The sequence below is a fragment of the Macrobrachium rosenbergii genome, chromosome 14 (genome assembly GCF_040412425.1).
Source record: "Macrobrachium rosenbergii isolate ZJJX-2024 chromosome 14, ASM4041242v1, whole genome shotgun sequence".
In the NCBI taxonomy this organism is placed as follows: Eukaryota; Metazoa; Arthropoda; class Malacostraca; order Decapoda; family Palaemonidae; genus Macrobrachium; species Macrobrachium rosenbergii.
This window is the reverse complement of record NC_089754.1, coordinates 42,969,771-42,997,270: the sequence shown is the minus strand read 5'-3', so window position 1 is coordinate 42,997,270 and position 27,500 is coordinate 42,969,771. Positions and strand designations below refer to the sequence as shown.

The 27,500-nt window shown below is 34.9% G+C and overlaps 1 protein-coding gene and 1 pseudogene across 1 annotated transcript in view; one reads left to right on the top strand and one right to left on the bottom strand.

Annotated features, from left to right (window-relative positions):
* Window positions 1-27,500, top strand: part of LOC136846038 (homeobox protein OTX2-like) — a 343,077-nt gene that overhangs the window by 5,236 nt on the left and 310,341 nt on the right. The gene's annotated exons all lie outside the window — the stretch shown is intronic.
* LOC136846202 (5S ribosomal RNA) lies at window positions 24,500-24,611 on the bottom strand (annotated as a pseudogene).

Genomic DNA, 27,500 nt, shown 5'->3' with positions numbered 1-27,500 from the left:
TGTGAATTTCATGTCTTGTTCTCTAACTATAATGAAGTGTGGACGTTGTCTTCGTTAGTGTCCGTGTGGCTGAAGTATTTTAAAAGTCGTGAGGTAATCACCCTGTCTTGCTTTGCTACTTAGAGTTTTGAATAAATACCCAATGAAGAAGGATAAAGACCTCAGTACGGTAAAAATTCCTCCCAAATGAGATTTTCTTAAGTACCGTACTTATCCCTAAGCTAATGAGCTACTGTACGTGAATTTCTATTACGGCATAGCTTTAAATTTTTTTTTTTAATGTGCCCCTTTACATTATTTTGCAGAAACTATGAATTTTTTGTTGTGAATGTCCTTTAGTGGAATGTTTTAAAGGTTCGTAGTTCCAGTGTACTGATCTTGTGTTTCCACTTCCGGAAATAGTTGAATGTCGAGCAAAATCAAACATTTTTTGAACTTGTGCTACCGAGACTCTCCAGAACCCACAATACTTTTGTTTAATGTTGATTATCACGTTATTACAGTAGAGAGAGAGAGAGAGAGAGAGAGAGAGAGAGAGAGAGAGAGAGAGAGAGAGAGAGAGAGAGAATCAAACTAGTTATATAGAAAGATTTTTTATTTGGAAAGTTATCCCCACTAGCCTCCCGGACAGATCTCCATCCTGTAATCTTTAACATAATCATCTTAAGGATTTTTTTTCCAACAACGTTCACAGAAATAAATAATTAAACAAGGATGCCTTTCCAGGAAATTAGGAAGCTTCCATAACTAAATGTTACTTGTTCATTCGTGGATATTTCAGCGTAAAAAGAGGTTGTTATTATCTGATATGGTCCAGGATTTACCAGTAGGCCTTGCGATACAATTGTGCAAAATTAGATACAATCATAATTAGAAACTGTAGCTAAACCTTTCTGCAACATTCATACAAGAACTATTTTTCCTGTCTCATTTATTTATTTATTTTTGTTTATATCTTAATTTGCCTGTTTATCTGTTCAAGTACAAGTACAAATGCAATCTGGAAAATGTGCTTCGAGCGTTTTTGAATTTCCACGAACAGAACTATAAAAAAATAAAAAATGTCAGCACAAACCCCTTTATTTGGGAAGCAACCCTTGCCTATCCACACACACTCGAGAAACCCATCTAAAGCACATCCTCGTTACCCACCCACGGGGCAATCAAAACGAAGAAGACCCATCCCACCCACGGCGACGCCAGAAAGAGACCACCCACACGCCCATTCACCTTTCTTTACCCCCTCCTTTTCGCAGACGCCTTCCCCCAAACACCCCTGACCAAGACCCCTGACCAAGACCTTAAGAATCCCTCGACTTGTTCTCAGCAATTTCCTCGCTAAGTCCTCCTCGTGGGGTGCCTTTGAGACCGAGCGGGACGACTTCAGATAAAGTCCCCGGATAGGTAGCTCGTAGGTCGAGATATCGCGCCTCGTTATTCGGGAGTGTGACCTTAGCTTGACCTCGTCTTTTAGGAGGGATTTTTTTTTATTTTTATTTTTTTTTCAGTTTTCATGTGTTTGCTTCGGCTTCTTTTTCTTTGAATCACGTTATGAGTGCGTATGTATGTATGTATGTATGTATGTATGTATATATGTATATATACAGTATATATTTATATAATTTTATATATATATATTTTTAATAATCTCAATTCCTTCATAATTTAGATGGGCATTGTGATTAATAAAATTACATATGTATCTATAATAAAAAAGTGATTTTATATATATATATATATATATATATATATATATATATATATATATATATATATATATATATATATATGTATGTATATATATATATATATATATTTTATAATGTTGAGATTGTATGCAGTATGCAATATATACATGCACTTGCATACTGCACTCTTCCCACCACTACCCCAAAGTTTGTTGGAGGTCATCATTTTATTCACTGGTGTGTCTGTTTCTCTTTTCTGTTTACAAGATTCTTCAAAAGATTCGGAGTTCTGAAAATATTTCTTTATTCCTTTTTGCGTTAATGGAGGTGACTTATTATTATTATTATTATTATTATATTATTATTATTATTATTATTATTATTATTATTATTAAGATTATTATGATGATGATGAACAATGATGATTATTATTATATTATTATTATTATTATTATTATTATTATTATTGAAAGCAATCCTGTAACGAGGCTATGTTAAAAACATTTATGTACAAAGTTAAAACCGATAAATATTGGACATAAATACTTTTAACACTGCTGTGACTTTTAATTCTCATTATTATTATTATTATTATTATTATTATTGTTATTATTATTATTATTATTATTATTATTATTATTATTATTATAAGTAGGCTTGTATCCACAGATTTGAAAGTAACCACTTAGTAAGGGATGCCCTTGGGTGCTACTGAGGTAATTTTTTTTTTTTTAACTTCACAATATGTTATGAAATACGAGTTCCTCGCTAATGTCCATTTGACAAACATGTATCATTTATGACATATGTGACTAATTAGGGAGAAATGAGACCGGCTTCTCATGACCTGTTCTCTGTCTCCATATGGATACAGAACCTAAAATGAACTAGTGCCAGATATTCCTTTCATACGCAAACTTTTTGAAATCAGGTCAGATATGTGCAACGAAGACATTGAAGGGCATTGAATAAAGTCAGTCTCGAATCGTAGGATCTTTCCGTGAAAACAGATCTATATATATCAGCTGAAATCTGCCATTCCATTATCAGCCTTTTTAATGACTTATATCTCAGAAAATCTCATATAGGGTCTATTCATTATCAGCCTCGATGACTCATATCTCCAGAAGGGGGTCAGTGTCCGGCATATTTCTCGTAAGCGATTTTACACTTTTTCTGTTTTCCAAGAATTAGTGGTAGCCTGTGAATTAGGGTTTCTGTATTCAATACGGTTGTTTGTTCATCTTATATACATTTGAAACCTATGCTATTAGTTAAAACAATCACATAAATTAAAATCAGCGGGACTGGTTCATCCTCCCTCTTGTGTTTGCTTCGGGTATGGGCTACATGAGGGCATTGAATTGAATATAAAGTTTGGGCCAAAGGCCAAGCACTGGGACCTATTTATCGTGTGTGTGTGCGTGTGATTTTAGCAGAATGCTTGCTAGAATGTTTTGTGGTACATTTTTTATTGTTATTTAATCAGAAAGCACTAATCCGATAACAGTCATTTTTTTAATGCTGAGTCCACCGTGCAACCCAATGCCCTCATCCCCATAGGGGGGTAGTGCCGCCAGTGCACCTCATGCGGTACACTGTAGGCATTACTTAAGGTTCTTTGCAGCTTGCCTTCGGCCCCTAGCTGCAACCCCTTTCGTTCCTTTTACTGTACCTCCTTTCATATTCTCTTTCGTCCATCTTACTTTCCACCTTCTAACAATTGATTCATTTTACTGGTCAATTTCCCCTTTCAGCTTCAAGTGGTCAATTTCCTCAGCGCTGAATGACCTCATTTCAGTGCTTGGTCTTTGGCCTAAAATCTGTATTCAATTCAGTGCCCTCATGTAGCCCAGACCCGAAGAAAACATAAGAGGGAGGATGAACTAGTTCAGCTGGTTTTAATTCATGTGATTAACTCATTCATTCTTTATTCCACGTCATGATATCTAACGCTACGTCTTAGTCGTGATTAGGGAATGTCATTATCCATGAAAAAGTCACGTGAGGCCATTTACCCGACAATTTTCAATATATACGTATAATGAAGCTATGCTTACGTATCTTGACTCATGTCAGGACATAAATTCTGTACAAGTGTTAAGATGTGACTATGAAGGTGTGGATGCATTTATAAACTGTGCTCTTGATTTACCACTTTGAAGTTAAATGCATGTTTTGACTACTCTCTTTCTTCTGCTTCGAAGCCACTTTTATTAGGGAACATGACGTTTTAATAGCATATACACAAATCGATGTGCATATGAGAGTATTAACCTCAAGTTTGTTTATTTGCAGATAATATATGCCACCTCGCACTCTCATACCTTTGAACGGTGTTTCGCATCAGCCGCAAGGATTTTAAAAATATTCATGGAGGTTGACACTTATTTGAGGCTATCACGTTCCTGTTTTTTCTTTTTTTCTGTTTCTCTCAGTTGGTTCTGCTGTGTAGTTTTATAAACTATATATATATATATATATATATATATATATATATATATATATATATATATATATATATATATATATATATATATATATATATATATATTGTATAAATATTTATATATATATATATATATATATATATATATATATATATATATATATATATATATAAATATTTACTTATATATATATGTGTATATATTTATATATATACATACATATATATATATATATAAGTATGTGTATGTATATTCATATAATACACAAATATATCCTGTTTCATTATCTTTGTACATATATGTGTTTATGTTTACACTCATCCGTCTGTAATATCTAACTGAGAGCGAACTGGATGGAAATAAAAAGGGGTCTCTGACACATCACTTGAAGGAGCTTGTAAGGGCGAAACAGACAGGCCAGAAGCCCCTAAGGGCATTCCTTAGGACTTCTTCAGGTGATGAAGCAGAAGAAGTTTAAGGCCTCCGTGACCCGCAGCATCTCACGGGAGATTAGAAGTTGCATGTGCTGTCTCAATAGACGACGCTCTCGCCTGAACCGACACTCGTATGCGTCACGGCGTCCCGCTGTGTCACGGTTTGAACCAACTACTATTCACAGTCATTCATCCGATTTTTATTATTCACTTATTATAGGCGTCGGTTCTAGGGTGATATATTTTTTTGTACTTTTATTTTTAGAATTCTCAATTTTTTTGTGCCCTTCTGAAAATTGATTGACATCCATTGCATGTTTAGAATTTTTAATAATAGATTTAATTTTTCTCTTATCACAGCCGTAGGTTCAAAAGACCTTCTAGGTTTTCCAAAGTTTTTTATGCCTTTGAAAAACATAAAAAGTTTTCATTGCATGGTCTGAATTCTGTATATTTTTTCTTTATGTTCTGTGAATAGGTCTTAATATTTTAAGGAAAGAATTGGTTTGCGCTAAAGCAGATTTTAGTAATTTTATTTAATTTTTTTATTCACTGGTTTTCCTTGTGCCAATGATATTGCTGAAATTTCCACTTACAACATAAAGACTTTCAGAATTCAGGGATCACTAAATATTGGTACTGGGCTAAAGAAAATGAAGTTACATACTAAGTACAGCATGCAGACTTCAAAGAAAAAGAATTCTCTTTTGTAAAATAAATAAAAAAAAGGCTCGGCTCACAGTCTTTTTTCGTCCTGTCGCTTTGAGTTCACAAAGGTGAAAATCATTTGCACACGATTCTGCTACGTGAAAGTTAATGTGCTATGACGTCTCACCTCAAACTCTCCACTCCCCTTGGGCGAACTCTTGCAATGGAAGACATGCTGATATCCTAACCCCCGTCTGCTCTCAGCGATGGTCCAAATGAACGGAAAGTATTCCTGACACCAGCCACCTTTAGCACGGTAAACCCCATGATCATTTGGCATGAGGTCAGCAATTTGTATGGGAACAAAAGGTGGTATCCTTCCGATGTTTGGCGGAATTCCGAGATGTGCGTCGGTCCTAGCACATGCCCCATGGATGGGCACTGTGCATTTCTAACAGCTTCTGGTACTCCTTGTTGGATACTGTTTAAACACTGATCCAACCCGTAATTTCACGTGTGTGTTTAATGTACTTTTGCGTGTTGTCTTAATCAGACATATGAGTTCGCACGCGTGTGTATTATATATTACGTCATGTTTGTGTAGATATTTAGATTTAGATGATAGTCTGTATACTCGTGTGTCGTTGCTACGAGTGTTTAGTGTCTTTTAATATGGTCTAGGGACCGAGAAAAATTGTCGCGTCACCTATAGCTAAAAAAAAAAAAAAATCCCATCTATCTTTCTCAGTCTGGCGCGTCTAGTTAGCGCCAAAGCAGGAATATCCTTCGCCTCCCTGGCCCCCCCTCCTCTCCACAACCCCCTCCCCCTCCCCCAGTGCTATTTTGGCCATAGGAATGACTCGGGGAATTCTGTGGGTACGGCTTAGCTTATCGTTTCTTTGTGGCGTCCGTGCCCCATTGCCTGGAATTGCCATTCGCCTGTTATTTGTTTTATTGAGAGTTCATTTTCAGGTCCTGCGAGAAAGGAAATTCGGGGATTTGGTGGGGTTCGCTCAGTACGTTTTTCCGTCTGCAGCTGTTGCGCCTCCGGCCGCTTTCTGCCTCCGCATGGGAAAGAAAACGCGAAAAGTAATGATGACGAGATTCTGGATAATGACGATAATGAATGTGAAGGGGAGGACGGTGTTTATGGAATGGTGACACTACGCGGGTGACGACTGTTGCGGAACTGGGATGGAATGACAGTGTTTTTAAAACAAGTTCCTTTCACGCTTCCGTTTCGTATTTCTGTGAAGACTTCGTGTCATATTTCTATGCCCCGGAGGGGGGTAGGACCGTCAGTGCACCTCACGGGGTGCACTGTAGGCATTGCTAAGGGTTCTTTGCAGCGTTCCTTCGGGCCATAGCTGCAACCCCTTTCGTTCCTTTTACTGTACCTCCGTCCATATTATCTTTCTTCCATCTTGCTACCCACCCTCTCCTAACAATTATATCATAGCAACTGAGAGGTTTTCCTCCTATTACACCTTTCAAACCTGCCTATTCTCAATTTCCTTTCCAGCGCTGAATGACCTCATAGGTCCCAGTGCTTGGTCTTTGACATAAACTCAGTGTTCCATTCCATTCCATATTTCTATGAAGACTTCGTTTCATATTTCTATGAAGACTTGATCTTCTGTTTTATTTCTTGTTTTCACTGTATAATTAAAGGAAGCCATTGGTGTAGTATGATGATCTTTTAGTTCGGTGTCGATAACTAGGTCAGTTTGATGTGACCTTGGGTTTTGATGTAAAATCAATTTCAGTTTAATGGTATTCGACCTTAAACGTGGAATGAATACCTCCTTGCTCCTTCGAAATCACATCGCTTTAATGCGCCTTTAAGAGTTGCTATAGGTTTAAGTATTCACATCGCCATTTGGTTCACCATACGTGAAATGAAAGTTGATTTAATGTAGTCAAGTTATTTAGGCGTCCGGGATATTCATCAGTTTGCTAACACTGGTCATTACTTTTGTCGATTTGAAATAGCAGTACTTTCACCTTACCAGGTGATTGTCTGCAGACTTTTTAATTTAATTGTACCTTCTTCCATAAGCTATTCTCCCTTGAGTCTCATTGTTAAAGAACGTGATTGTTCTTCACAGTCTCCACAATAACAATGCTGTTCAAGTGTTCTCCGAATATATATATATATATATATATATATATATATATATATATATATATATATATATATATATATATATATATATATATATATATATATATATATATATATATTATATATGCATTTTAAGCTATATTGCTTTGAACTATTTTATGTATATATACAGACATCAAAACCCGAAGTATTAATTTTATATATATAGTACTTTAATATATACCTTTTTATATATCCTTCAGTAACCCTATACCGATTTATCATTTTAAACATTCATTTTAACATATTGATTTGAAAAATTTTTTCATTAATACATTCATCAAAATCATCAATTATTAATTTTATGGCTGGATTTAACACGAAGTCTCTTTAGACTTTCAGTAAAATCATATTAATCTCCGATTTATCATTTGAAACACTTCACTAACATATTAAGATTTTCGTAAAAATCTACATTAATCATTCGGCGAAAATCATTACATTACGAAATGTATATGGCTGGATCCACGAAGTCTCTTGTAGACTTGACAGAAAATCATATTAATCTCATGTATATTTATACACACACACATATATATACATATACATATATATATAAACATATGTATAATATATATATATATATATATATATATATATATATATATATATGTATATATATATATATATATATATATATATATATATATATATATATATATATATATATATGTATATATATATATTTCTCTCCCAAAACAAAGTATGAATCAACCAGCGCAATGCACCACATTACGTAATGCACTGCATCACGCCATAGCCTACACCGGCGGGTCCACGGGGCCTCCTCATATCGACGACAATCCGTCTTTCAAAACATTGTGAGCTCCAAGGGGCCCCCCTTGCGGAAGGTGGCTTTGCTATATAACAGAGGGAAGTGACGGATGGTGTGGCTGAGGGCGATCTCTCGGATGCCTGTTCATGGTACCTATTGTTCATGATGACACGCCTGACAGTTCCTCGGCTACCGTCTTGAGCGCCTTTGTCGACTACTGTTTACAGGGTTATAATGAGACCAAACCCTCCCCCCTACTCCGCCGGGTCTAGTGCCATAGCTCCTACCCCTCCCCCTCCCCGTCTCGTCATCATCCTCTCTCCGCTCACGACAGATTCGGGCGTAAGCGTTCCCTGCTTCCCGAAACGTTAATACAGTTTTAAATATTGTTTTCTCTCTCTCTCTCTCTCTCTCTCTCTCTCTCTCTCTCTCTCTCTCTCTCTCTCTCATTTTGTTTTCTCACTGAGAAGAATCTACTCGCTTTCATCATTTATTACTGCGATAGTTATGTTATGTAAAAGCGGATGTTAGTAGTCTTATCTTTTTATATATGTACCTGAGAAGCCATTGGAAGCCAAGACCCATACCAAATTTCGAAGTGGCATATTTTTGGTAATGTAAAATTTTTTTTTATTTATTCTGTCTGAACACCCCCACATACGTTCTTTTGAATATTCCTTGCATTTCGAAGGTTTATGATCAAGTTCAGGTAGCAAACTGAAATTTATAGACGGCTTTAGGATCATATATGTACAAGTCATGTTTTTAAAACATACCGTTCCGAAATCAGTTTGTTTTTTATTTCAATTTGTTTTTGATTTCAGTTGGTTTTTTATTTCAATTTGTTTTTTATTTCATGCCGGGCGTATGGAGGTGCGTTGGGGGAGCTTGATTTCGTCGTGTTTGTGCTAAATAACCATTAATTATACACAAGATCGCTCCTAGATTCTCAGGAACGTTCGTATTCTAAATAAAGGTATTAGTCGCGGAATCTCAAGTTTTTCGCATAATTTCTTGGGGAAAAATTACGTATTCTTGTAATGTTCATGTTTTGGTAAATATTTCCCGATTTCTGCTCAACATAACTCCCGGATTTTCTGCAGAATTTAAATTTTGTCCTAAAGTGAGTGGAATCCAGTTGCAGAGCATTTTGGAGTATATTTGACACCATAAATCAGTAAAAATTCTTAAGATGGTTGGCATGGTTTTAGTAAGGGCTGAGATTAATAAAATATGTCCATAATAAGACTTTAAAACATTTTGAGGTTGCATTGTGGTGAAACTTCTCACGTTCTCACAGGATATAAGTTTGTCTGTTTGTATATTTCCTGAAATGTAAATGTTTGTTAAATGATACACATACATTTATACTTTGACCAAATTGTTTTTTTTTTTAAGAAAAATTCATCAGCTGTCTTTTCTGGTTATTTATTGGGTAGATATATTCATTTTTAATCCCAGAAGATAAAAGTTTTAACATAATAGTTCAAGTCTTCACAAGTGACTTTAGCATGTCTACGGTTGTGTAAAGTTTCAGTTTTCTTTAAAGAAAACATCTAAATTATGTTATTTATCGTGGGTGTCACATTAGTATATATATATATATATATATATATATATATATATATATATATATATATATATATATATATATATATATATATATATATACACATACATACATACATACATACACTAATGTGACACCCATGTATATTATATATATATGTGTATATATACATATATATATGTATATATATTCATATATATATACACACACATATAGTGTGTGTTTGTGTGTGTGCGCGTGCGCGCGTGCGATTATTCATAGAGCTGGCATTATAAGAACATCGAAATGACCGGAGGGCAAAAATACTCGCTGTCACCTTAACAGTGTTAACGGTTATGCTGCAGTCTTTTTCAGAGGTTGTAAAAAATGCAAAAAAAAAAAAAACTCTCTCTCTCTCTCTCTCTCTCTCTCTCTCTCTCTCTCTCTCTCTCTCTCTCTCTCTCTCTCTCTCTCTCTCTCTCTGTCGGAGCATCGTCATTTCCTGGGTATTTGTAGGTTGTTTATGTATGAGTCATCATGAATAGGTAGGATCTTAATCATCGCAGAGTTCCTTTCATAAGCCATTCCTTATGAAACGAAAGTTTTTTTTTTTTTCCATTGAGGATTCATAAAAGAAATGTTGAACCTTTTTCTTATTTTTTCACATATTCCACATACACGCACACACACCCACGCATACAACACGCAACACACGCATATGTATATATATGTATGTTATATATATATATATATATATATATATATATATATATATATATATATATATATATATATATATAGTATATATATATGTGTATATATATATATATATAGTATATATTTGTGTCTGTGTATATATATATGTGTGTGTGTGTGTGTGTGTGTGCATATATTTAACTATTTATTAATATATACTCTTTCTGTTGATATTGACTAGCGTGTCTTTGTATATTGGCCTAGATCATTTCTATCTATTCATATTACCTTTACTAATTCCTAATTGTAGATATAAATTGTAAACATAAGTGACAGATGGTGCTGACTTCCTTCTCAAGCGCTGTGTATGTATGTATGTATGTATGTATGTATGTATGTATGTATGTATGTATGTATATATGCATATGTTTATTTGTCTGATTAATTGTTTCGTCTGTATTTGACTCCGTTTCTTTACTCTGTTTCTGTTTTCATTGACGGAAATTCTGTTCTGCTGTAACTTGCTTAACAAGTTAATGACTGACACACAGTATCGTACCCGTCGTTTTTGGTCATAAAATGGGCAGCTTGACATGGCGTTGTAAGTTATACCCACCAGTTCTGAGAATAATGTTGTTTATCAAGGATTCAGCTTCCAGCGTTAAATACTTTCTCTCCGGTATTTCTGTTTTGAAGTATTTCGACGAATTTCTCTTACGATTTTTGAATAGTTGCAGGAAAGGGCGACTTTTCATTCTGACTCAAATGTAAAATTGTTAAAAATCGTTGCCGTCACTTTCGGGAAGGCACGAAAATTTCATTTAATATATTTCAACTATTTCAACTTGGGCATTGATGGTTTTTTTTTCCTTACACTAAGTGGTGTCCCTGAGTGTTCAATATAGTATTTATTACATGTACTGCGGTATTTGACAAATTATGTCTTCGTCATAATTGGGACTTTTTCTAATGAGGCTTTTATACACTAGTACTGGGAATTAAAAAAAATATATGACAGTTCAGTACTTTTAAAATGTAGAATATTATCAGACGGTTAATGGCGCAGTAAATACGACGACAATTGGCAATATACAATTTTAGGTAAACATATTGACTCCATTATTCCTGTAATTGCTTTTGGTGAGTTCAACGAAATCGTATTGTTAGGTTCCGCGGTAATGTTTTAATGTGTTATGTACACCATGAAATGTTCTTATTTCAGTCAGCAGGAGCTTTCGATAATACCGCTAATTGAAAGCAAAACCTGTGAGCAATTCGTTTTCAGTATTTCCTTTGCCTTCAAGCAATACACGTGTATGTTAACACGAGTATATAAACTGTATATATTATAATATGTATATATATATATATATATATATATATATATATATATATATATATATATATATACATATATGTATATATTTATATATATATATATGTATATATGTGTGTGTAAATAAATAAGTATACATATATATATATATATATATATATATTTATATATATATATATATATATATATATATATATAAATAAATAAGTATATATATATATATATTTACACATATATATATTATTATTTATACACATATATATATATATATATATATATATATATATATATATATATATATATATATATACTGTATATATATATTAGGGTGTGTACTCGTTTGTGCGTAGGCTGCACGAGCACTAATAAAAGACTTGACTTAATCAGTTCAGAGAGTCAGAAGTAAAAACCAAACTTTTAAGACAAACTGAAATCTTGGAATTACATTGTCGTAGTTCATGCATATAGCTGCTCTTTACACAACTGAAGGTGGACAGAAAGAACATACCGGGAGTTGCATTGTTTTATTATAAATTTCTCTGAGAAGTCGCAGTATAAATTCGATGCGGTCGGAAAGGGAGCGATCTACGTGGGTTGTCCGTTATGTGTGTTCACTTTGTAACGCCCAGAAACTTGAACTGAAAACAGAAATGTATATAGTATGATTTTATGCCCAAAATGTTAATGCATGATGTTTATATTATTGAACTTTTCATGTCAAGACACACTAATAAACAGAGAGAGAAAACGTCATGGAATCTGCGAAAAGTCGATTATATATATATATATATATATATATATATATATATATATATGTGTGTGTGTGTATGTGTGTGTGTGTGTGTGTGTGTGATTGTGTGTGAGTTGTGTGTGTTTGTTTATGTATGTGTGCGAGGCCACGTTTACGCATGCGCGCATTCATTCACGCTTTTCTGCATGTCATTTACCATCCAGTGACAGATTCAATCTGAGGAAAATCTGGATAAACAAATATTAAATGCCAGTCTCCTTTAGAACGAAGCAAAGGGAATGTTCTATCATCGGAGCATGTCTATTTTTTTAACGATGGTTTAGAATGCTAACAGGAGCATTGTTCCATTAGGAGAAAATCACGTTTATCACATTACTTGCCATTTGATGTTAATGAAACTTCCTGTAGCACATTGCAAGAACGAAGCTAACAGGGAGTGAATGAATGTGGTGCGTATGTGACAAAGACGTTGCAATAGGATTATGACGATGATTTTGACGAAAACACTTAGTTTTGAAGCCTATAAAGACTTCTTTAACGGTGGGGAGGGGGTTTAGTTCAGTAACATTTTGAATCTCTACCTTCGTAAGGATGCTCCCAGTTGCTCCGAAAAATTTAAACCGTATTGCAAATGAGCGCTGGGTTTCTGGCCTCAAGTAACCCACTGACGCTCACACCAGATCTCTAAGGTTAGTTTCAAGTTTCAGTAATGTTTTACTCTAGCATGGGAAGGGTAGTGACATTCAGTATATATATATATATATATATATATATATATATATATATATATATATATATATATATATATATATATATATATATGTGTGTGTGTGTGTGTGTGTATATATATATATACATATATATTGTGTGTGTGTGTGCGCGTGTGTGTTTGTGATGTATGTGTGTGTATTCCCTCCCCAACCCTCAGTCCCAACAGGGTGATCGTGTTTGATCTGACGTCCTCTGATATCAGTGTCCTCCTTGTTACCAACCTACCTACCTCGGGAGGCGTAAGCACTAAGAACATGAGAGATATATGGCGGAGTCCAGAGTTGGGAGCTGTCGAATTACTGATTACTTTTATATCGCTTCTCTTTGACTTTTTCTGGAATACTAATTGTTGTGACTTGAGGGAATCTGCAGGGAAATAGTATATCTGGAAGGGTAATGAACGTGATTGCAGCTGAACATCAGAGTTTTTGCATAATCATTATCATACGAAAAATGTTTCCTGCTTTCTTTTGTTTTTTATATTTTTCTTTTAATCTCTAATGTTTTTTGGTCTTATTCTTCGCGCCTTCCACCAAAATCCTGTCCTTTATTTCTACTATTATTTCCATGGTTTTAGTGTGTCATGTTTGTTCACTTAATTTACTCTATGAAATTCCCAGTGCATGTGCTTGATTAAAGACTAATTTTTTCATGGAAGCCATAATGCTTGTTTGGATGCCGTGAAATGATATTGCAAAACTTAATTCATCTTCAGTCCTGTTTTTCAATCAGACGTATGTAGGCTTATTTGAAACTGCTGTAGAAAAAGAACATACTTGGCCTCACTTAATTGTGTAAAAGAGAGGATTCTAAAAACGAGAATAATAAAGTACTTACGATCCATATATCAGAAAGAAGAGGCAGGCGAGTAATTTATTCACGGCGTATTATGGGCACGGAGTCTCCTCGACCTTTCAACCGAAGCAACAAGTGAAACATGACAGCCTCTTCAAAAGCTAGTTTGTAACACCAGCTAGAAAGAGAAATCCCTAACAACCACATCACTCCTTATCTCCGTCATCGCCGGCAACAGAGTCAGCAGGGGAAGGCAATAGTAACGCCAGGGGTTCCAGCAGTAACGACTCTGTCGCGGTTTAACTCTCCGCTACTGTTCCAATAACCTTCGGGCACACCTGCGCCGCCCTCCCAGGAGCCGTCCCTGGTCACCACCATACCCGGTTTTGACTCGTTTCGCCGCGGCATTTCCGCTGGCTAGGCTACAAAAGGCTTTTGGGAGAGGCACTTTAAATATTTCTGGATTATAAGGCATTTTCTCCTGTTGTAATTCGTGTTCTTTTTTGTGTGCGTAAGTTAAGTAGACTACAAAGGCCTTTTGTCTCGTTAATAAATAGAAAGTTCTGATATCTTTTCACCTTTTTTTGCTGTCTTTGACAGTTCGACGAGGCTCGCGTTTCATCTTCACCTGATAAGCCAGCAGGAATTTGAGGTCGAACAGGAAGTTTTATTATTTTTTTATTTTTTATTTTTTTGCCATATTTACGAAGGTCGTTGGCAACAACTATTTCACCTTCACGTCTGACCCCCTCGGACTATAGATAGGCCCTTCCTGCGCACCAGAATGAACCAACCAACCAACCAGCATCCCAAAGGAAGACAGGTTAACTCGGTCCTTGTCTGCCCTAATCCGGTGGTTTTTATTTGTTGCTGTCATTGACATGAATTGCAACTATTAACGCGTCCTATTTACGTCCTTCCATCTCGATCCGTATCTGGACATTCATCTTATTTATACGTGTTAATCCCAGCACTTAAAGAAGCCAAGAAGTAACCATTAGCACGCCCCTTGCGTCATGGTCGCCAAGGAATTTTTCTCCCCAGCAAATCACGGCTTTCCTAAATATAAAAAAAAAAAAGAGAAACATCTGGCTTCCATAGGACTCCTTTGCATAACCTAAGGATAAGTCCCTTTTCAACGGTCATGTATCTTTAAGGGCCTCTTGAACATTTCAGGATAATTCTCATTTACTGGACCCATATCCTGCTAGGATTTTGAGGCGCCTTGCAGGTGCGCTGTGTGGTCTAGTATTTTGTTTAAGTTTGCTCTTGTAAGAGTTTCGTGTGGTAATATGGCGTATCTATTGGCTGATATATATATATATATATATATATATATATATATATATATATATATATATATATATATATAAAATATCACGATATTCACTTCTACATGATTATTAATTTGCACGTAGTCCTGACAGTTACATTTTTCTGTCTAACTTTAAAATCTGGTAAGCCTTTTTTGACCTTAGGAAGTCTTGAAACATTCATTAACTTATGACGAGTCAGTGTTTGCTCATCGATGCTAATTGATATATATATATATATATATATATATATATATATATATATATATATATATATATATATATATATATATATATATATATATATATATATATATATTATGTATATATTATAATTATACATGTGTATGTGTGTGTAGATATAGTGCTTATTTGTTAATATACTTTTTTATTTCCTTATTTATTTTAGCGTTCGAATATTTGTATGTTTATTGATTTGTTTATTTATTTTAGCCTTCAACCCTCAATGCTCCCTACAGAGGCAAAAGTCGTTATTTTAAAAGAGAAAACTAGATAACCATTAAGTGAATATTTTTTTCTGTACATATTTTCCGCTGATGAGACTGATATTAAAAAAGATCCATGTGTATTTTAACCTGAAAGTGATTAACAAAATTTCGCCATTTTTCGAGTACAATATGGAACGAGTTCGACTAAAGTTGATTAAAATCTGCTTCAAATATATTTTGAATTTACGTGATAAATCTCGCCGAATTATTCCGCGTAACATTTGCAACAGCTTTGCTGATCATGTGCTGATAATTTACAGTTTCTAAGGGTTATTTGGTATATGTTTTTTTTTTATAAGGGAGGCTTATAAGCCTTTTTCTTACTCCCCTGTTGGCATTGGCTTCATTTTCTTTATATGTGACTGTAGGTGTTTATGTCGTATATATATATATATATATATATATATATATATATATATATATATATATATATATATATATATATATATATATATATATATATATATATATATATATATATATATATATATATATATATATATATATATATATATATGTGTGTGTGTGTGTGTGTGTGTGTGTGTGTGTGTTGTATGTCTGTATATACGTACTTATGAGACAAACAGACAGATACATGACACAGCGTTTTTATGCATGTATATACACACATAAATACGTTGTGTCATGTATCTGTTTGTTTGCCTCATAAGTATGTATACACAGACATGCACATATCTGTATGTCCGTGTATACATACCTATGAGACAAACAGACAGATACATGACACAACGTATTGTGTTTATATGTATATATATATATATATACATATACATACATATATACATAAATACGCTGTGCCATGTATCTGTCAGTTTGTCTCATAAGTATGTATACACAGACATACACATACGAGCATAAATTAATGACAGACTATCATTCACATGTATAGTCACAAGTTACAAACTTAGTATTCCTGGTCAGGGCAGGACCAGTTATCATTCACAATTTTCTTAGCGTATAAATATTCCTAGGGGAAAAAAACATACAAATATATATGGTCTCCGTGGTCCAGCGGTTATCAACCTTGCCTTACCATAGTCCTGTTAAGGATTTTTTGTACCACTTCGTCTGAATTGCCTTCGTACAATCTTGCAGATTTAAAAAAAATTGGAAAAAGAAGTTTTTGTGTGAAACCAAGGACTCAGTAATCCGCCTCAGATTCAGGGATATACATGCAGGATTATGAAATGATTTTGAAAAGTCTTGAGTGATAGATTGAGTGATCTGGCATGCTTTTGAAGTAATAGAACTCCCAGGTTGATGGTGACCTCGATGCTATAAAGACTTGATGTTGACTGAATCGCAAATTTTAGCTTATTACCTTGATCCTTTCGACGATAGACTTATCGAAATAGCTACAGATGATTAGTCTTGATTTGGTCACATTTGACGAAATGCAGACTATTGACCGATATTGATTTGATGATATTGTGTCGAAATCCGGACTGGAGATTAATCTGGATCTGATGATATTTGGCGAAAATGCAGAGTGGTGATCGATACAAATTTTGCGATACTTGGTGAAATCTGGAGCGTTGACTAATCTTGATTCGATGAGATTTGTGGGTATTTAAACTGTACCAACCGTCGTGATTGACTTGTAACGTTGCAGTTGATTGGAAATAAGTAGGTTTTCGAGCCTCAGGCTCCTGAATAGGTGTTGGCCTCGAACTCCATCTAATGACTGGCAGAGATACACGACCTTACGAAAAGTTATTTCTTTCCTTATGTCATTGACTTGGCTGCTTGAAAGTTGGCTTAACGTCATTGTATATCATCGTATCAACTGTATATGAGATCCCCTTACCATCATATTACATTATTTTCTGACGGGAGATTTTTTGACAGGCTTCGTTATTACGTTGACATGAATACGAACAAACTTTCGGGCCTCATTGTTGTCCGTTGCCGTTTGCAATAAGTCATGAAGGTCTGTTTATCCGTGGAAGGTTTTTAGGTCTGTAAATATCCTTTTGGATTCTTTCAGAGAATAGATGCAGGTAAATGGCATTGATAATCGTTTTAAATTCGTGAGTCAGACCAGTAACCAACTGAACGAAATTGTACGGGTCTTATGAATTATGCCATCTCTTGTCGATTTTCTCTAGTTTAAAAAAAAATAAGATGTAAAAATTGTTCTCTAAATTGAACAAAAAAAAAAAAGAGATGTAATATTACGTCGAAAACAAAAAAACAAAAAAGATTGAATATGGTAAGTGTTAAAAGTCTAATAAATGAATTTTTCGTTCCTAAAGTTTGATTGCTTTCATTTTTTATGTTGAGGCCATTATCATTAGTAGAGTTGATGCGTAAACATTACATTAGATATTCTAGAAAAATAAAGTCCGCAGTCTTATGTATATTGCTATATAGAGGAAGCTTTCGCCAACTTGATCAGGTGGCCTCTTCAGCCTGAAGGGCCAACCGGTCAAGTAGACGAAAGCTTCCTCTTCATAGAAATATACATACATACTACTGCGGACTTTATTTTTCCATTTAAGATCACGAGAAAGTGATGGTATCAAATAAAACATTAGATGTTTTGTTACAGTATCTCTCCCTTCTCCATTTGCGCATGCGTGAGTCCATTTTCACGATCGTTTTTGTATCACGGCACCTTCGCATCACTGTTAATTGTACAGGTGATGAACATCAATTAGACGAACGAATATGCAAATGACAATATTTAGATGAGTTAATTTGTCAGCATTTCGAGTAATTAGGTTATTTACGAAATGGCCCTATGGTAGTACGCGTCTAATGGTATGATATTCATTAAAATGATTGAAAAAAAAATTTCCTCTGTCAATAATAGTGTTTTATGTAAATGAGCATTAATTGCCTCTTGAATACTTGGAAACAAGCGTATCGCTGGACACTTACTGTGATTTTTCCAGGAACATTTCGCTGGAAAGGGAGCATTTTCCAGAGCATTTATGTTACAACTCATTTGGGCGTCATTACTACTCGTGAACTTTTTTTTTTTTTTTTTTTTTTTTTGTAACTACTTGAAATGCTATTTTATTTAATGCCTTTTGAAACGCGACAGTTAGAAAAAGAATGCCAGGCGCTTCTTGAATTTTTTTCCCCAATAATTTTGTTTTCAGGAGACTATAACAGTGCACTCAGAATTTTCGAAATATATTTTGATTATAATCTGAAGTTAGCAGACCCTCCTTTCAAAAGAATCTATTATTATTATTATTATTATTATTATTATTATTATTATTATTATTATTATTATTATTGAAGGTTATAGCTGCATCAGCTGCATTCAGCTTATATAGAGTTTTCTCTATCTTTCTGATAGCAGATTGGGAAAACTCTCTCTCTCTCTCTCTCTCTCTCTCTCTCTCTCTCTCTCTCTCTCTCTCTCTCTCTCTCTCTATATATATATATATATATATATATATATATATATATATATATATATATATATATATATATATATATATATATATATATATATAGGGTAGTAATGACCCTCTGTAGAGTTTTCCCAATCTGTTATCAGGAAGATAGAGAAAACTCTATATAAACTGAATGCAGCTAATGCAGCTATAACCTTCAATAATAATAATAATAATAATAATAATAAGAATAATAATAAATTCTTTGTAAAGGAGTGTCTGCTAACTTCAAATTATAATCAAAATATATTTCGAAAATTCTGAGTGCACTATTACAGTCTCCTAAAAACAAAAATGTTGGAAAAAAAAACAAGAAGCGCCCGGCATTCTTTTTCTAACTATCATGTTTCAAAAGGCATTAAATAAAATAGTATTTCAAGTAATTACAAATAAAAAATTACAGAAAGGTTCACGTGTTCAGTAGCAATTCTTGTTAAAGTAGGAATATTATCTCATTCATCAAATAGCCGTCCATGGAATCCTTTTTCATTAAACAGTTTTCGCAAAATTCAAGTCCATCGACAAGTTCTCTCCCTTTAAATATCGCTTCAGACGCCATTCCTGCCTTCTTTTTTCAACAACCGTGCAATTTATATTTCTTTGTAACTTCTCCTGCTTTTTTATTAGTCATGATCCTAATCTTATGCAGTAAGTTTTGTAATTCTGCCCTCTGGTATATGATTTTTTTTTGTTTCCATGTTTTTTTTTATTTTCTGTATTGTACGATCATGTTCCTGTATCCATTTTGTTTCACGTAATAATATTTGTTTCATATATTAAGTGTTTGTGTAATTTCCGTTCGTTTGTTTTATTATCTAGTTTTATTTGCGCAACTTTTGATTTTGCACTTCGACGCTCTGATGATATTTTTGTTCTCTGTATCATACAGTTATGTTTCTGTACCCATTTTGTTTTACGTATTAATATTTTGTTTCATGTTTTAAGTATCCGCGTAATTTCCGTTCGTTTGTTTTAGTATCTTGATTTATTTACGTAATTTTTGATCTTGCGTTTCCTTTTTCCTTAGAACTTGCGTCGTTTTTAGAATTTGGTTAAAGTGTTTCGAGTTTACTCTACTGTCTTAATCGTTTTTGGTTTTCTGTAAAAGAAAACTATTGTGCCGGCATTGTCTGTCCGTCCGCACTTTTTTCTGTCCGCCCTCAGATCTTAAAAACTACTGAGGCTAAAGGGCTGCAAATTGGTATGTCGATCATCCACCCCCTAATCATCAAAGATACCAAATTGCAGCCCTCTAGCCTCAGTAATTTTTGTTTTATAAGGTTAAAGTGAGCCGTAACCGTGCTTCTGGCAACGATATAGGACAGGCCACCACCGGGCCGTAGTTAAAGTTTCATGGGCCGCGGCTCATACAGCATTATACCGAGACCACCGAAAGATAGATTTATTTTTGGTGGCCTTGATTATAAGCCGTAGCGGCTATACAGGAAACTCGATTGCGCCGAAGTAAGTGCTCCCGTTAAATTAAAACTCTCACAACATTAGCCATTTCAAACACCCACACGAAAGGATCATCAACAGTGTGTTGAAACAGCTGCGCACACTGCATTCTATATATATTAAGGTTCTTTCTTGCCGACACCTGAATTGTGACGTCCTTGAACCAACCTATTGTCGTCCATTCTTTCACGTGACCAAACCATCTCAAATTATTCTGATCCACCCTTTTACCAAGAACTAATCGTTTTACCACTTCTTTGTGTATTTACGTTGGTCACCCTACGAGTTCTTACACTGTATATACTGTGCAAATAGTTCATATCAACAGCTTCAACCGTTTTCTTTCATTTCTATTTAACATTCACACTTTAATTCCTGAAGGGAGAGTTGGTTTAACAACTCCACCATACATTCCTACCGTGAGTTCCATAGCCAGTTCATGTCTGTTATCAATCTGTTGTATACATACCTTACTAAATTTCGTGTTATATCTGTTCTATGACTCTCTCTCTCTCTCTCTCTCTCTCTCTCTCTCTCTCTCTCTCTCTCTCTCTCTCTCTCTCTCCCTGCAAGTCTTTTTGGGATGATTTTGGTAGTCCATATCGTCATCAGTTTAGCTGCAACTCACCACTATTTATTTTGATCGCCTGTAGTTGGGGATGAAGGGTCAAAGGTTGCGGTTTATAAACTTTTGTTCCCTCACCATGGGTCTGTTTTGTTTTAAAAATTTTTCGGCAATTTCTCTTCGGAGTGTCGAAACTATTCAAGGTCAGAATCCTCATTATGAATGAGATAATATGAATAACAGTAATGCACACAAGATATGAAATTTTCATAATAGTGAAATAACAGTAGTAGTGACAAACAAATATGATAGCTTGTTAAAAGTAACTGGTATTTATGTCAAGTACTTATATCCAAGTTTCACAGAGTTGCAGAAACAGAGTACATAATTTATTTAGGGTGGGGGTTTGGGTTTATAATTATACTTTATGATAGATTATCGCTATTCACTGTACCTAGGAATTCAGACTGTTGGATTCTTAGTATCTAGGCTTTTGTATGTTCTCTAATTTGTATGCGAGAATTTAAAATAGGATGAACACGGGAAGGGAAAATTTATTTTGCTACCTGCAAATTTTGGGGCTATTTTAAGAATGGAGGGCTTAACACGTTTTTTTTTTTTTTTTGCAAGAAAAGTCGGGAGAGGAGCGAAAAAGAGAAACAGAGAAGAAAGCATGTGGATGGAATGAGGAGAATGACTTGGGAGAGGAAACCGACGCTGAAAGGAAGCAAATGACAGTAAATAGAATAGATTGGAAGTCAATGATTATCAAAATCTTCAGAGACCAGGAACATTACAGAAGAAGAAGAAGAAGAAGAAGAAGAAGAAGAAGAAGAAGAATAAAGAAAGAAAGAAAGAAAGAAAGAAGAAGAAGAAGAAGAAGAAGAAGAAGAAGAAGAAAGAAGAAGAAGAAAGAAAGAAAGAAAGAAAGAAAGAAAGAAAGAAGAAGAAGAAGAAGAAGAAGAAGAAGAAGAAGAAGAAGAAGAAGAAGAAGAAAGTGTTCACGGAAAAAACTGAAATTTTTTAAGCAAATATGGTCTTCAAGAAAAGAGATGATCAGTGAAGAGAATCATTTTCTTTCAAACCATTCAAGATCAAACGACTAAGGCACAGCAGTATTCGTACACCACCTTTATCACTGAATCATCCTTCAAAGTTTCAGGAGCTGAACTGCATGGAAATATTTAAAAACGGAGAGAGAGAGAGAGAGAGAGAGAGAGAGAGAGAGAGAGAGAGAGAGAGCATTCTTGAAAAATGTTTTTGGATACATTTCTTTCTCCTGGCGTGAGCAAAATTTTTTCTTTATTTCTTTTTTTACTTAGTCAACCCATTCAGTTTTGCTCATAACCAAATACAAGGATAGAAAAAATATATATATACCGCAGTAGAAAAAAAAAGAAATGAAATGAAAAACCGACTTTTGGGGTCAGAACCTTTTGACGTGCAACCGGGGGGTCTTTTGGAGTGTGTTTGCATTGTCCTTTTTTGGCTCTTCATCGACCCGCAGCATCCACAAAAACCCTCGAAGTGGTCGGCCCTCCAGAGGCCTCTCTCTCTCTCTCTCTCTCTCTCTCTCTCTCTCTCTCTCTCTCTCTCTCTCTCTCTCTCTGAAGGGCTCGCTTCATCGGAGGTCCGGCCAAGACAGCTGAAAAACAAAGAAAAGAACAATCGTCAATGCCATGGCGGACGCTTCTTGAATTGGATAAAAGGGAGCAGTCACAGAAGGGCGTTTAATCCGTGCTTAACACACAAAAGGTGCAGCTGAGGTCCCAACACCCGGTGAGTCTGTCACTCACTCCATCAAAGTGCAGCTATCGCGGAGGTTTCCGTACGGCATTGTTGTTGGACGAGGGGCAGAGCAGTAGGCACCAAATACATTAAAATGTGAAGAACTGTAATTTCCAAGCTTTGAAAACCGACGCAAGATGCTTTCATTCAGTTGTATCAAAAAAAGTAGCAGCATGAAAGTGAGAGGCCAGACTTATAAAGGATTATATAAGACGAGCAATATGATAGGAGCAGCCAACCTCGCCATGACGATTATAGTCAACTGCCGAAGAACTCTTCAAAAGGGATCAATACATTAAAATATGAAGTATTGTAATTTCTAAGCTTTGAAAACCAACGCAAGATGCTTTCATTCAGTTATATAAAAAAAGTAGCAGCATGAAAATAAGAGGCCAGACTTGTAAAGGATTATATAAGAAGACAAGCAACATGGTAGCATCAGCAACCTTGCCATGACTATAGTATAGTTAACTGACGAAGTGCTCCTCAAGGGATCGACCCAAGTATCGAATGCCCGGAGAGGCAGACGGCCACCTCCACTTACCCTTTTAGATGAGAAGTCTTGCTATGTTTAGTTTGTATAGATTCATTAATAGCATTATTTGAAAATTCATATAAATTCTTGATAAAAATGGAGTAAAGTAAAGACAAGTACCTAAGAAGTGCTACGCTCAGTGACAATTACGCTTGACTGACGTTAAGCAATTTTAACTGAACAGTCGGCTTGTAATGAATCTACAGGAAATTTACTTTAGGTCTTCCGAAAAGTATAGAAAACTCTAACAATAAAAGCTCGAAAGATTCCAACAGTCTTGGGAATAGCAGGTTTGATGTGTGGAATCGTTGTTATAAAGCAATGAAACGCTAAGATACTTCGCAAAGCAGCGAAAAATTGAGGACGAATCTTAACTAACCAGTGCAATGGCAGCGGTGATAGCATGCCGTAAATTAACAATGCTTTGGGTCTTTAAAGTGGATATGTTTTACCTTAAAACATGAAGTAATGCAAAAACGAAACAAAATATACAATTAATATAGACTGGCAATGGTCCTTGGCGGGTAACAATCAGTTCCTTAAAACTCTTTGTGGGAAGTTTCCAGATGACTCTTGCGAAAAATTATTATTACTATTATTTTATTATTTCATTAGATGAAACCTATTCACATGGAACAAGCGCACCAAAGGGGCCATTGACCTGAAATTCAAGCTTCCAAAGAATGCTGGTTTCAACCTCCCACCTCAGACCCCACACCGCTGCAATAACTGATCATGATACAGAGCCAGCAATTTTTTCATCGCCCTGGGGAAGGCGCGAACTCGCGACATCTGAGCGGCATACCACGACGCAAGCCACCATACCAGCGGACCAAAATCAGACGCCAACAGCATCGGGTATTCCCAGGAGGTCACCCATCCAAGTACTGACCAGACCCAACGTTGCTTAACTTCGCTGACGAAGCGGTGCTTTCAACGTGGTATAGCCGTTGATTCTTTTCTTTTACACAGATTGTGAAAGTAATTCTGAATCCGGTATTTCAAATCACTAGAAGAGCAAGCCATTATAATTTTTCGTACTACCCGGAATATTGTAATCTGACATTTTACAACAAGAACAAGGTTTCCGCTGATATTCACACCGCCGGAATCCTAACACATCACATTTTTAAAACTGACTCTGTCAGATATGATTCAGGATAAAAACTGTAATTCCATCCTGACATAAAGTAGACAAGAATGAATATTATTGCAGTAAATAGTTTTTTTTTTTTTATTCGTGAGGAAAAATTACGGAAAATGGACATCAACATGTAAATTGTGGGAATTGATTCTCCAAAGGAACTGAGAAAAGACACAAACCTTTCCTTTAAATAAGCATAAAAACTTACAATGAACACTGAAGAGTCGATGATTAAAGCCACAAATTGAAAAAGGGTAACAATGGGAAAATCAAAATGAGAGCGGTGAGCTTTTATTAGCGGTGATGGAATACTGTAATGAAAGTGTAATTGCTTTTGATACAGAACAAGGGGTAGTGTTATTTGTTCTGGTGAGCATAACTGCGTTTTTCAGTAAATTAACTGGGATTCTTTTTTTTTTTTTTTTATTTATTTGATTTTTTGTTGTTCATAATAGCATTTTGTTGATTGCAGCGTCTTTGTTTTCATGTGCTGTTAACTTTAGCATCTAAATTACTTCCGTGTGTAAATTTAAGATGAAATTATAGAGGTCACTTAAAAAGATTAAGAATGCCGCTGTTGACTGCTATTTTTTTGGAAACTGCCAAAATATGTTTAACGCTTTTAGTACTATAATTGACGTAAAATAGAAATTTTTGTTTTTACAGGATTTATGTATATACATATACACTATGTACATACATATATATGTATATATGTATGTATAAACATACACACATGCACGCGCACACACACATATATATAGATAATTATATATGTATATATATGTGTGTGTGTGTGTGTGTGTGTGTGTGTGTGTGTGTGTATGAAAGTACATCGATGTTCCGAGAGCGGAGTAAGGTCATTCGTGACCTGTTGTTATTATCATTATTCTCAGTAACGAGGCACTCGCGTTTCGGGGAAAATTATCACCTTTGTATACTTTTATAAACGTACAAATAAATGTCAGTGACGAATTCGGAGAGACGATTAAGGGAACCTTCGATTAAAAACAATTGGGCCGCTGTCGACCTCAACGGTGAAGCTAATACCTAGTAGTCACTTGATGTAGTGGGTTACACGCCTGGATTGAGCAGCTTTATTTGACCAGGGGCCTCATCTAGAAGTAATAGCCGAGAATCAGAATAATTACACTCCATTTACCAGGTTCAGTAAAAGGAAAAGGCGTATCTTTATCTCTGTACTTCGCTGTAAAGTGTTATTACGTCCAGATTTATTTTATTTATTTATTTATTTTGCCATATTCAAGGAATTGAAATCTAGTCAACCGATCCTAAATGACGCATGATAGTGTGTATTGGATAACCTCGACTTCCAATCAGATATCTTCTACTCTTTTCCAAGTGGGTGGGGAGTGTGGGGGGTTGGGGGTATGGTGGCCGACCTCTTGTTTGCATCTCATTATAAAGAATAAGTAGTGTACTTGAGACCCCGTCTGGGCTAAGCGGCGTAGTGTTCTCTCCCTCCCCATCTCCCTCCCTCTCTCTCTCTCTCTCTCCCAGAACTCACACAATCCTGGAAACCGCCTGAGCGACCGGTCCGGGTGCACAAGTAGGTCCTTCCAGGTATCCCGTAAGAGTCCTCCAGGTGGCTGGCACAATAGGCCAAATTGCCGCCCTTGCACTCGGGAGCTCCGCTAATGGTTTTCTTTGGCTCCGGATCCTATTGACTTCTCGGCTTTCGAAGTAATGGCGAGAGCTCTTCAAAACTCACCAGCCATTTGGCGCACTGTTCTCTCGGATTGTCTGAGGCTACCAAACTACTCGTCAAAGTTCAATTTGTGCCGTATTCATAAGGGCGGGCGTGCGCGCACGCACGGCCCTTTTAGATGCTTGGCTTTGTTGTGCAAGACGAGGGCGTATTTTCACGTTTTTGATTGATTTCCGTTGACCTTTATTTCTAGCTCCTTTGAAAGGAATATATTTATCCATACACACGCCGTCCATTGAAATAGATACTGTAGGTTACTGCTAAGAAACTGAGATATTTTAAACACTTGATATTTTATATTTTAAGCTTTAATTCACTCGACGTGATTGCGTTCTATTTACAATAAGTAATGCAGTTGCATTTTAAATGCTGGAATGAAGCATTGAATCGTAGCATTTGTTAGATAGTATAAAGTCAGGCTTGTAATCCGACGGTTATTTTAAGTTATAAATTTTCTTTTTTGTTTCAAGGTATAAAATTTCTTTTTATTTTAAGTTATAAAATTTTTTTTTTTTTTTTTTGTTTTTTTGTTATAAAATTTCTTTTTATTTTAAGTTATAAAACTTCTTTTTCAGTTATAAAATTTCTTTTTATTCTCAGTTAAAAATTTTCTTTTTATTTTAAGTTATAAAATTTGTTTATTTTTAATTCTAAAATTTCTTTTTATTTTAAGTTATAAATTTTTACATTTTAAGTTATAAAATTTCTTTTTATTTTAAGTTATGAAATTTCTTTTTAGGTTATAAAATTTCTTTTTTAAGTTACAAATTTTCTTTTTATTCTAAGTTATACAATTTCTTTTTATTCTAAGTTATAAAATTTATTTTTTATTTCAGGTTATATATTTTCTTTTTATTCTAAGTCATAAAATTTCTTTTTATTTTAAGTTACAAAATTTCTTTTTATTTTAAGTTATAAAATTTCTTTCCATTTTAAGTTTTAGAATTTCTTTTTATTTTTAAGTTATAAAT